At 34.6% G+C, this 13,588-nt stretch overlaps 1 protein-coding gene across 4 annotated transcripts in view; it reads right to left on the reverse strand.

Moving 5' to 3' along the window:
- Window positions 1-13,588, reverse strand: part of Stx17 (syntaxin 17) — a 59,487-nt gene that overhangs the window by 20,871 nt on the left and 25,028 nt on the right. The window lies entirely within an intron of this gene.

Genomic DNA, 13,588 nt, shown 5'->3' on the forward strand with positions numbered 1-13,588 from the left:
GCAGTGCAGAAATAAAGGGAAAATGATTTTCCCTCTTCACCACTTCTATCCCCTCTTAACTCAATCTTCTGCACATTTCTAATAGCTCATGCACATTTATATTTAACATATAAAGAGAGACGTTCTCTCTTTTTATAAAAAGTAACTAACATAATGCCCAACGATCTAGAATTTGTTGTCCCACATCCCAACTTGACAATAGCATTATGGACATCCCTCTTGGTTCATAGTTACACCATATTCCATAGTACTTGTATGGTGTACTTTATTTAGTCCCTCCAGTCAGCAATAGTCACCGGGTTTTTAGTTATACAAAATATCCTTACATATAAATCCTAATACACTATGTTATCATATATTGGCACCATACCAGGTACTAATACAATACTTTTGTTAGGAATAATTCCAGAAGCAGGACTATTCAAGAGATAATATGCTTTTGTTTTCTAGATAGGGTCTCACAAAGTAGTCCAAGTTAGCTTTGAACTCAGAACTCTCCTGCCTCTGCCTCCCAAGTGCTGTAGGCATGCACCACCATGTCCAGCTGATAACATGAATTTTTATTTCAATAACTATTATCATTTGCACCAAAAGGCTTAGCAATTCACATTACTAACAAAGTATGAGTTACCATTTTCTACTGCCAATACTATGTGTTACCTCACCGTGTTTTACTCTGTAGTTTCCTATGAATAAAGTTGCAGGATTTTCATGAGCTGAAGTGTCCTTTCTCTTAAAAACATCTATTGTTGACTTAATCATTAATCTTCCTCTAATATATTGATAAAATGAATCATAGAGATTTAATAGCAAATAGTTATTTTCATATTTCTGGGATAAAAGCTTCCCAACCAATATACATAATTTTTAATACACTACTAGTTTCCATTTGCTAGTATTTTATTTGGAATGTTAGCATATGTATGGATCTGTATGTCTGCCTGTGTGCACACAGTTGTGTCTATTCTTTCTTTATTAGGTTCATGGTTGTGCTAGCTTCATAAAATAAGCTGATAAGCTTTCCATCTTTTCAACAGTCTATACTTTCAAAAACAAATAAACAAAAGCTCCCAGCAAGTCCTTGAAGACTAAATAGGATTAAATTTCAAATATGACCTAAATATGAGGCTTTAAAAATTATTGACCAATATTCATAACATTTTAAATTATTTCCCCCTAACATCCCAAATATTAATGCAAGTCCTCTATACTACACAAAACAAAAAGTATTAATTTCTTTAATTTTTCAGGTACCTACTTATTAGATGTTACATAATTACATTCCATATACAGAAAGCAAAACAAAACTAAACCAAAAAATTCATTCAGGATTTACTTGGCTATCTAGTGGCAAAGCTGGAGTTAAAATTCAGCAAATTCCTAGAACCCCAGTAATCTTCCCACTAAACTACAACAACAATGCCTATCTATATTGTGCCTTAATATAATCTAAATTTTCCATTTTACTCTAGTAAAATTCAAGTAAATTCTGGAAAGAACAATTTAAGTACAACCTAAAGCATCTTGAGAGATTTTCTGGATAAATAAAAAAAAGTACAGCCTCTATCCTGCTAGGAACCTACACTTCCCTTACCTTTGTGTCCATGCTTTTATCATTCCAGTATAAGCTGGAAAACCTCAGGATAAATGGACTATAGGTTCAAAATATATAATACATAGGCATTAATATAAAAAGTGTAGAGGCTTAATCATCAGACTAAACTAACCTTAAGGGGACATTAAGGTTATTATCATCTAGTCTAATCTGATGATTTCACAATAAGGAAACACATCCAGACAAACAAAATGGCAGAATTAGGCCTAGAGCCCAGGTCTCAAGTCCCAGAATAATATTGTTTCCAAGACACCACCATTTTTTGGCTATGAAGCTCCTTTCTGGATTGCAGTTGTGAAGCCTGGTTATGCACGAAGTCTATAGTGATATTTTAGGCAATACTATTTTGAAGAAGTATTAACATTTTTCTACAGACAAATCTAATGAGCATTTGTCTATGACATATTATTTTATTTATTTACTTAAATTATTTGCAGTGCTGGGGATCGAATACAGGACCTCATGCATGCTAAGCAAACACTTAACCACTAAGTTATATCCCCAGCCCCTTCGTTGCCTTTTAAAGAATTTATACATATGTCTTTGCCCCACTCAAATTATAATATCTAGGCAAGAACTGTATTGCTATGGTGGTAAAGGGAAAACTTTTAGGGAAAGAAAGGCAATGTCCACTGAAGTAGTAGAAAATCTGATTATAATAACAAAAAAATAAACAATGGCTAAATTTTTACCAACACTTAATCCATTGTGCTAAGTGCTGTACCTCTTTTATCTTGTCTTACCTTCACAATATATCGTTGAAAGGATATTACTATTATTCTCATCTTACAAAAGAGAAAATCAAAGCAAGAAGTAAAAAATGTAGCCTACCATTTCACCACTAGTAAATGATACATGCAGAAATTAAATCCAGGCCACAGATCTTGCATTCTTAACAATTTTATGACAACATTATCCAACAAAAACTATAAAGCAAACCACAAATGCAAGCCATATATGTAATTTTTCAATACTTAGATTAAGAAGAAAAAAAACAGGTGAAATTAATTTTAGTAATATATTTTATTTACCCCACGGTATCCAAAACATTAGTTCAACATGCAATCAATACAAAAAATTTTAATTAAATCTTTTCTTTTATTTGTAATGGGTCTTAGAAACTAGATGTATATTTTATATCCATAGCACGTCTTAATTCAAATTAGCCACATGTTAAGTGCTCAGCAGTTGTACGCGATGAAGATCTACCACAGTGAAGCTATAGAATCTCTCTAAAATCAGATAGAACGAAAAAAATAAGCCATATAAACCCAAACAATGCCCCCTAAAGAAAACGTGCTATAGCAATATTAATATCACACAAAGTAGACTTTAAAGTCAAACATCACTAGAAATAGAGCATCACTTTATAATAATATCCTTACTAGGGATATATAATTCTAAATTTGAATATACCTAATAACATAGCCACAATATATATATATTGCATTTTATATATACATATAAAACGCAAGTGCTAAAACAACTACAAATTTAAACAAATGCACAATCATAATGAAAGGTTTTATTTAGCACCTTTCAGTAATAGAACATATGGACAAAGGATGTAAGTTAGGTACAGAGGATTTGAGCAGTAAGATTAACACAAACCTGATATAAGAGCAACAAAGAATGTACATGTAAAAAGCAAATTTCACAAATTCTGAAATCATGTACTGTCCATAATAAAATTAAACTTGAAACCATTAAATGAAAATATATCTATATACCCTGTATGTCCAGAAATAAAGGAGGGCTGGTGGAGTGGCTCAAGTGGTAGAGCATCTGCCTACCAAGTGTGAGGCCCTGAGTTCAAACCCCAGTACTGCAAAAAAAAAAAAAAAAAAAAAAGAAAGAAAGAAAAGAAAAGAAATAACCCATAGGTCAAAGAAGAAATCATAATCAAGATCAAAAGTGCTTTAACTGAATGAAAAGAAAAACAATGCACATTAAAACTTGTAGCCAGCTAAAACAGTCATTAGAAATATATGATTGCGTATACATTAGATAAATCAGAAACGAGAAAACAGCAAAAATAAATGCAAAGGTAGAAAAGAGAAAGTAACAAAGATGTATATGTCAATTTGATGAGACATAAAAACAAGCATACAATAGATCAACAAAGTCAAAACTTATTTTGAAAATACTAAAACTGACAACTTCATGAGAAGTAGTTCAAAAAAAGTAAAGAAGGCACAAATAACCAAAATCAGAAATGAACAAAAGCGGACATTACTACTGATCTTGCAGAATTAAAAAGATAAGATATTATAAACAGATTCATACCAATAAATTAGAAAAGTTAGATGAAATACACAAATTTCTAGAAAACCGCAATTTGTCAAACTGATAATAGAAACCTGCTTTTGAATTGTCATGTAACTATTAAATAAATTAAAATTTGAATTTTGAAATTCCCTGCTCCCTCCTTCCCACACAAAGCCAAAACAAGCCAAACCAAAACACCCAGCATGAATGGTTTCACTGGCTGATTCTAACAAATTTTTAAAAGACATTATACAGAGTCTTCAAGAGAACAGCAAAGACCTGTTAACTCTTTTTGATAGCAGAACTTTGATACCAAAACTCATCAAGGAAAGGGAAATATTGAGACCAGACTCATGTACTCTCATGAACGAGATATAAAAATTCTAAAGAAAATGTCAGCAATTTAAATCTCTTATTATATAAAATATAGCAATAATAATAAGTGAATAGATTCATTTCAATAATGAATTGGCAAACTATTGTTATAGGCAACAACAGGTATATCTTAAAAGAGACACAAAAGATACATTCTGTTTAGTTCAATTTCTATAATGTTCAAAAACAGGCTACATTAAACTGTACTCTTGAGGACACACTTTGGGATAAAACTATACAAAAAAGGAAGGAAGTATTTGCCATAGAAATCAAAATAGTCATGACTTTTGGGGAAGGAAAGGTGGTTATAATTTGGAAGAGGCCATTAGGGCTTTTAGAATGCTGGCAACTATCTGTTCCTGATCTAAGTAGTGGTGGATGAGTAGTCACAGTACAATTATTTAGTTGTATATTTGTGATTTAGGCATTCTATAGTACATATGTGATAGCTCAAAACTTAAAGTTTTAATATTTTTAGAAAAGAGTATTATATTGACTTCAATGGACAATTAAGCTAAGGATAGACATATAGTTGAAAACATGAAATTATGTAGGGATCTTATTGTAGAAGTATTTTAGGCACTACCTTGCTGGGTAAAAGATATTAATTCATCCATTCTGGATTATAAAGGTTGTAAGAAAAGGGAATATACCTAATTTCTTCACCATTCCATCCTTTCAAGGTTGTATTTGGTCCATGGTATAAAGAGAACAATCCAATAAATACGGCAAATGAATATTTTCTTAATGTTTACCACAAAATAGCCCAGTAATGATGCAACAACAGGGATTACCAGATATCATGACTCCAACTAGAAGAGTATAACATTAGTCACTAACATACGAAGTCTTTCTTCTTTCATTAGGTAGAAGAAATAATGAAAGGAATTACTCCTTTGGAATTAATTCTGCCATATAAACATAAAATGCTGAAGTGGAGATGAGACCATGGGAAAGCACTACATCATCTTGGAGTTCTTGATCGATAACAAAACAAATACTAGGATGAGTGGTTCTTTGGTAAGATTAACTTAAGTTTAGAGAAAAAAGCTGTATTATTCCATGCTATAAATTATAGTGATAAGATTAAAAAAACAGCTTCAGCTTCCCAAATATGAATTTCTGACACTATAAAAACAATCCCACAAGAAAGAAAAGAATTTCTGATGCTATAAAAACAACCTTACTAGAAAGAAAAGAAAGTGGCATCCAAAGAACTTAATATGGTTGTGGAAAATATTCTATATGAAGTTCTAAGTTTTAAGTGACTTGTCAAAAAAGGGTGGGGATGAAAAGAAAGAGTTGTACGAGGTCACGCCTGTAATCCTAGCTACAGTGAAGTGAGTTCAAACCCCAGTACTGCAAAAAAAAAAAAAGGTGTGTGAAACAAAGAGAGAATCATGTAAGTAATGTAAGAGCCCAGAATGAGTGGAGGCTGGTGAAAAATGTTAAGAACAATAAAAAGAATTTTCAAAAATACATGTACAGCAAGAATAAGAAAGAAGGTTCAGACCTACTGCTTAGGGCAGATGGCATAATGCTAACAGATGATATAGAGAAAGCAGAACTACTTAACTCCTGTTTTGATTTTTGACTCCCTATTAAGGAGAAATTTTAAATTGAGAGGAGATAAGAAACATGCTTGAAGAAAATTTGAAATGTATCATACTAGAAAGGTTCTAGATAGGTTTCATGGAGGAGGGGAGACAAGAGTTGTCTTTGAAAAGTAATCTTGGGAAAATAGAACATACTAAATAGAAAGTATACTTTGGGAAAAGAAAAGAATTCTCAATACTGTATTTCATAAATTTTAAGACAATATCTTTTCCACATTTCAACACCAGAGAAATTGGAACATGTCTATAAATAGATGGTAAAAAACCATGGTGCTATAGTCAACTAGAAGCACCTTTTCTGTCTTACAAGTATACAAAAAAAAAAAAGAGGTGTCTTACAACGATAGTGTCCTAGAGTTAATTTCCTCCCTAAGAGTCTATAAATAGTCTATCCTAATGAAAATTAGGATAGAGGTCAAGGATCCTAATCCTGATAAATAAGCTCATAAAGATTTCAGAATAAATTCTTTTGAAGCTTACAATCACCTAAAATAACTTACATTGTAATAGCATGATTTTGGAATCAATTCTTTTCCCCCATTCTCTACCTGGCCTGTTCTTCCTAATCGTTTCTCCTAACTTCTGTCTACTATCCTTGTTTCTACTCTCTCCTCCTCATTACCTCTCCTTTCAAATGTTATTGTCTTTTATATATGGTTTACATAAATTAAAGAGTAAACAGATCAAGTGTTTTACATTTTTTCTAGTAAAATCATGAAAGTCATAATTCATGTCTACAAATTCCAAGGCTGATTTATTTTTATGGATCTGTGCTATTCGTGGAACTGGATAGACTCTCTGAAGAGTAGTATCTTTCCAAATGTGGTCTGAAATCTACTGAATCAGAAACTCTAAAGTGAGTCTCAGAAATCTGTGTTCTCAACAAGTTCCACATTATCACTACTATGGAGAAAAATCAAGGTTGATCAAGTTTCTTTAAAAGCCAAGTTAATATTCTGCAGTGAAGTACAGTAGTAACAATTTGCAATTCCTTCATTTAGTTTCAAAATTTGATCATAAAATTTTTTTAAGGATAATCTTTTCTTATTCTAGAGAAAAAAATTGTTAAGCTTATTCGACTTGCAGTTTCAAAACATAATGATAAATGGGCTTCTGCTCTGTCCAAGGCAAGCAGAATTATTGGAACCAAGTGCTGGAGAGGAAAAAGTCACACAGAGAAAAAACCTGGAGATATGCAGAGGTGTTACTGATATGTCAGTATTCAGGGATCACTAAATGATAATATTTAATAAAAAGCTGGCTAGCACATTTCATGTGAGGAAGCTACCAAAAGCTGGGGAAAATATCATCTGAAAAGGTTAAAAGAAATGGTAGCCAGCATGCTCTCAAAGCTGGAAACAGTGCCTATTCTCACAAGCTAAATTAATAAAACTCTTTATTCACCAAGAATTCGATAGCGTACTCAGAAAGGTTTTGTCTTAGTATAATGAGGAATGCTTAAACACAGGTGGGGCAATGCTCCAGTTAAGCTCCTGTTAATGAATCATTAAAGTAAGGCCTGAAATGACTGCACTGTTTCCAAGTAACTAGTATCTTAATGGCATTCCAGAACAAAGCTCAAAAAGATTTACAGTAACATAAAATCATCCAGCACCTAACATGGTAAAGGACACCCAATCAAAGATCACTAGACATACAGAGAAACAGGAAACCGTGACCTATAATGAGAAAAATAAACAAGGAATCAAAAAGACTTATAATTGACACAGATATTAGAATTAGTAGGAAAGGTTAGTAGTTAGTACACTTGTATTTTACACATTCAAAACTTAAGTATAAGATACTTAGAAAGATCCAAATAAAAATTCTAGTGATGAAAAAAATCTACAATATATGAGATGGAAAGTACAGATTAATGGCAGCTTAGACACCGCTGCTGATGAGACTACTAACACAAACACAGTAATAGATACCACACAATGAAATACACAGCGAGCATCAGTGAGCTGCGAGATGTTAAACAAACTAGGACACATGTAACGAGTCCTTGAAGAAAAAAAGAAGGGAAGGGACTGAAAAATATATGAAAAAGCAATTATGGAAAAATTTCTAAACTCAATGCAACAACAATCCAGAGATCTAAGAAGATCAACAAATTTAAAGCACAAGACAAATGAAGAAAATGCCACATAGTGCCTATCATAAACAAAGTGCCCAAACCACTGATAAGAAGAAACTCTTACAAGCAGCCAGAGAAAATAGGCACATTATATACTGAGGAATAAAGATAAGAATGGATCAGATTTCTCCTAAGAATGCAAGTGAGAAGATAGTTGAACAACATCTTTAAGGTACTAAAAGAAAAAAAAGTATAGAATTCTATACATGGCAAAATTTCTTTTTTAAAAAGGCAAAATGCTTTTCAGATACACAAAAGCTGAAAGAATTCCATCATAGCATAACTGCACTCCAAGAAATGTTAAAGGAAATCTTTCAGGCAAAAGGAAAACCAAAACAGATGGAATTATGGATTTACACAAAGGCAGTAATAAGTTCATAGGAAATGGAAACAACCCAGATAAATATGCAGGATTTCCCCCTTACTATCTAATTCACTTTAAAAGATAATTGAGTATTACAAGTGAAGTAACACATGTAAAAGTAGAATATATGAGAACATTATAAAGACTGGAAGAGGTGAAATAGAAGCATATGTGAATAGTATAATATAACTTGAAAATAAACTGTGATTAGGTGAATAAGCCCCAAAGCAACTATTCAGATAGTGTTAATACTAGAAGACAAGAAAGGAGATAAAATGAAATTAAAAAATTCAATTCAAAAGAAAACCAAAACATCACTAATCATTAGGCTAGTGAAATTAAAAATCACAGATATCACTACAGACATACTAGAGTGGTTAAAATTAAAAAGACTATGTCATATTGTATGACAATGTTGTATAAATTATATAAAATTCTAGGAAATCCAAACTAATGTATAGTGACAGAAAAAGTCAGTGGTGGTCTGAGTATGAGGGTCAGGAGCAGAATGCAGAGATGTGGCAGGGAGACATCAAGAGTGCGTGGGATAGAATGGGAGAAAATCTTTGCGAGCTATTCATCTGATAAGGGACTAATATCCAGAATCTACAAGGAACTCAAGAGACTCAACCCCAAAGAATCAACAACCCAATGAAGAAATGGGCACATGAACTGAACAGGGAATTTTCAAAGGAAGAGGCACAAATGGCTAATAAATACATGAAGAAGTGCCCGACTTCCCTGGCCATAAAAGAAATGTAAATCTAAAGTGGTTGTGCAATGTTTCTGATGATGTACCCAGCAAGCTGCAACCAAACACAAAAGTGTTGGAATAAGAACTCCAACACAAAGCATTTGGATCAGATCCTCATCCCTTGAGTGGGGTGAAAAAAGTCCTCTCCTTCCAGCAAAGGATTGTCACAGAGGTTCACTGGATGAAACTCTGACCAAGTGTTCTTACTGTATTTCACATGTGTCTGTAAAATACTTGAAAAAAATAAAAAGCAATATCTTAACATGGCAACTACCAAACTACCTGAAAAACAAATGTTGGTATTAGCCAATTAAGTATCAGTGGGCCTCCTATCTCCAGTCTTCTTACCTGTTTCAGTTGTTCCAAAACCATTTCATGTACACTACTGAAGTAGTTTATAACTTGAAATGTGAACCTTTTTTTAGGGTTAAGAACAAAGTATATACATGTTTTTAAAAAGTTTTAGAGTTCAGTTTTCAAACATGCTAGTAGTTTAGTAGTTATCTTTACCCACTTCGTATTTGTAAAGTTTTTTAGATCTTTCTCCATTTACAGTACATTCTTAGCACGTATGTAGTAAATAAAGCTTTCTTTAAAGCAATCAAAAAAAAAAGAATGCAAATCAAAACCACACTAAGATTTCATCTCACCCCAGTTAGAATGGCTATCATCAGTACACAAACAAGACTGGCACTGGTGGCTCATGCCTGTAATCCTAGCTGCTCAGGAGGTGGAGATTAGGAGGATCATGGTTTGAACCCAGACCAGGAAAAGTCTGGGAGACCCTGTCTCGAAAAAACCTTCACAAAAAAGGCCTGGTGAAGTGGCTTGCACCTGACCAGCAAGCATGAGGCCCTGAGTTCAAGCCCCAGTGCTGTCAAACAAACAAAAAACCCACAAACAACAATAAATGTGGGGGAGGATGTGACTGAAACAGGAACCTTTATACACTGTTGGTGGGAATGCTGTAAAACAGTACAACTATTATGGAAATCTCTATGCCCTATGATTTATGCCTTCAGCTCCTTCAGATCTCCTCAAATGCCAAAAAGAAACCATTCACAGCCACTATTAATATAAAAGCTTATTCTCTTCTCTGATTTTTAATAGCTTTAATAGTTCTTTTGTTTGTGGCAATTGTAACCACCTAATATTACATCTTATTTAGTTAAAAACATCTGTTCAAAAAATAACAAATGCTGGAAAGGATGCAAAAGCACAACTCTTACGTACTCTTTGTGTGGGAATCTAAATTAGTACAGCCATTATGATGACAACAGTATGGCAGTTCTCTCAAAATAAAAAATGATTGCCCAGTCATGTATGGTTGCACAGGCCTACAAACCCAGCTACTTGAGAGGTAAAGGCATGAGTATCATGAGTTTAAGGCCAGCCAGGCACACTTAGCAAGACCCTATCTGAAAAACAAAGTAAAAGCAAAAGGGGTAAGGGGTGTAGATTAAATGGTAGTACATCTACCTAGCAAGAATGAGGCTCTGGGTTCATTCCATTACCACATAAAAAAAAAAAAGTCACCCTATGATCTAGCAATCTCACTAGTAGGTATGTATCCAAAGAGGGAAAATCAGTATGCCAAATACGTATCTGCATTCCCATGTTTATTTCAGCACTGTTCGCAATAGTCAAGATACAGAATCAACCTAACCAAGAGATGGATAAAGAAAATGTGGTAATCTTTATGTACAATGGAGTGTTATTTGGCCACCAAAAAAGAATGAAATCCTGTCATTTACAACAACATGGATGAATCTGAAGGGCATTATGTTAAGTGAAATAAGCCACACACAGAAGGATAAATGCCATGTGCTCTAACTCATATGTGGAACCCAAACAAATCTCATGGAAGTTGAGAGTAGAGTAATGGCTAACAGAGGCTAGAGAAGTAAAGGGAAGGTTAAGGGGGAGAGGTTTCTCAGAGGTACAAAGTTACAGTTAGGTAGGAGAAATAAGTTCTGGGGTTCGGTTGTACAGTAGAGTAACATTATTATTTAGTACAGACTAAATAATAATGTATTATGTATTCCAAAATAGCCATAAGAAAGGATTTTAAATGTTCTTGCCATAAAAATGGTAAATATTTGACGTGATGACAATTCTAAATACCAATTTGATCACTGTACAATGTAGACACATATCAAAACATTGCACTGTGCCGCATAAATATGGACAATTATTACATGTCCATTGAAAACAAAATTTTTAATATGAAAAGAAAAACTCAACTATACCGGGACCCTTGGAATGAGCTGGCATGGCAAGCGAGGCTCTCCTCAGCACAGTGCTCAGTGATTGAGATTCATTTTGCACTGCAGACTTCTCTGACTGATGAAACAATGCCAGAGCCCACCTGTACTTTTCTGCAACTTTGAGTAAAAGAATCAGAACCCTCATGTGGAGTTAGATTTGGAGAGCACCCAAGATAGCAACTACAACGCAGAAGCAGACAGTGTTAGCTCTATGAATCAAAAACCTTGCTGAGACGCTGGAGCCACACTTGGCGGAAATAAAGTACCAAGGAGAATCAAAACTTCGACACCCTGAATCCTCAACCTGCACAAAGCTTCTCCATGCCACATTACACTGAGAAAACAGGAGGGCTCCCACTGCCACCAGATGCTGGCTCCAAACCTGCTTGGGAGACATTTGGCAGACCAACCAGGTGAGCACCAAGTGTCACACGGTATTCCCACAGCCACCCCTGGGATGAGCCAGCATAGCAGGGCAGACTGAACCCTCTCCTCCCCCGAAGGATGCAGGGGTGGTTCAACATATGCAAATTTATAAATGTAATAGAGCACATTAATAGAAACACAGACTAAAACCACTTGATCATCGCGATAGATACAGAAAAAGCCTTCGACAAGATCCAATACCACTTCATGATAAAAGCTCTAAGAAAACTAGGAATAGAAGGAATGTACCTCAACATTATAAAGGCTATATATGACAAACCTATAGCCAACATCATACTTGATGGAGAATAACTAAAACCATTGCTCCTAAAATCAGGACTGAGACAAGGGTGCCCACTATCCCCTCTCCTACTCAACATAGTCCTGGAATTCCTAGCAGAGCAATTAGGCAAGAAGAAGAAATAAAAGGAATACAAATAGGTAAGGAAACTGTCAAAGTATCCCTATTAGCAGATGATATGATCCTATATCTTAAAGACCCAAAAAACTCTACCCAAAAACTCCTAGACACCATAAACAGCTACAGCAAGGTGGCAGGATACAAAATCAACTTACAAATATCATTAGCTTTTCTATACACCAACAACAAACAAATTGAGAAAGAATATATGAAAATAATTCCATTTACAATAGCCTCAAAAATAAATCAAATACCTAGGAGTAAACTTAACAAAGGATGTGAATGACCTCTACAAGGAGAACTACAAACCCCTGAAGAAAGAGATCGAGGAAGACTACAGAAAGTGGAAAGATCTCCCGAGCTCATGGATTGGTAGAATCAACATAGTAAAAATGGCTATACTACCAAAAGCAATCTACATGTGTAATGTAATTCCAATAGATTTCATCACAGAGATTGAAAAATCTACCCTAAAGTTCACTTGGAAACACAAGAGACCGCAAATAGCCAAGGCAATACTTAGCAAAAAGAGTAATGCTGGAGGTATCACAATATTTGACTTCAAGGCAAGAGCAACAAAAACAGGGTACTGGCACAAAAACAGACATGAAGACCAGTAGAACAGAATAGAGGACCCGGATATGAATCCACACAGCTATGCTCACCTTATTTTTGGCGCTAAAAACATATGATGGAGGTGTTGGCGAGGATGCGGGGAAAAAGGAACCCCCTTACACTGCTGGTGGGAATGTAAACTAGTACAACCACTCTGGAAAAAAATTTGGAGGCTACTTAAAAAGCTAAACATTGGTCTACCATTTGATCCAGCAATACCACTCTTGGGGATACACCCAAAAAACTGTGACACAGGTTACTCCAGAGGCACCTGCATACCCATGTTTATTGCAGTACTATTCACAATAGCCAAGTTATGGAAACAGCCAAGATGCCCCACTACTGATGAATGGATCAAGAAAATGTGGTATCTATACACAATGGAATTTTATGCAGCCATGAAGAAGAATGAAATGTTATCATTTGCTGGTAAATGGATGGAATTGGAGAACATCATTCTGAGTGAGGTTAGCCTGGCCCAAAATACCAAAAATCATATGTTCCCCCCTCAGATGCAGACAGTAGATCAAGGGCAAACACAACAAGGGGACTGAACTTTGATCACAAGATAAAAGCGAGAGCACACAAGAGAGATATGAGGATTGTAAGACACCTAAAAAATTAGCTAGCATTTGTTGCCCTCAACGCAGAGAAACTAAAGCAGATACCTTAAAAGCAACTGAGGCCAATAGGAGAAGGGGACCAGGAACTAGAGAAAAGGTTAGAT

This window comes from Castor canadensis, chromosome 13 (genome assembly GCF_047511655.1).
Source record: "Castor canadensis chromosome 13, mCasCan1.hap1v2, whole genome shotgun sequence".
Classification (NCBI taxonomy): domain Eukaryota; kingdom Metazoa; phylum Chordata; class Mammalia; order Rodentia; family Castoridae; genus Castor; species Castor canadensis.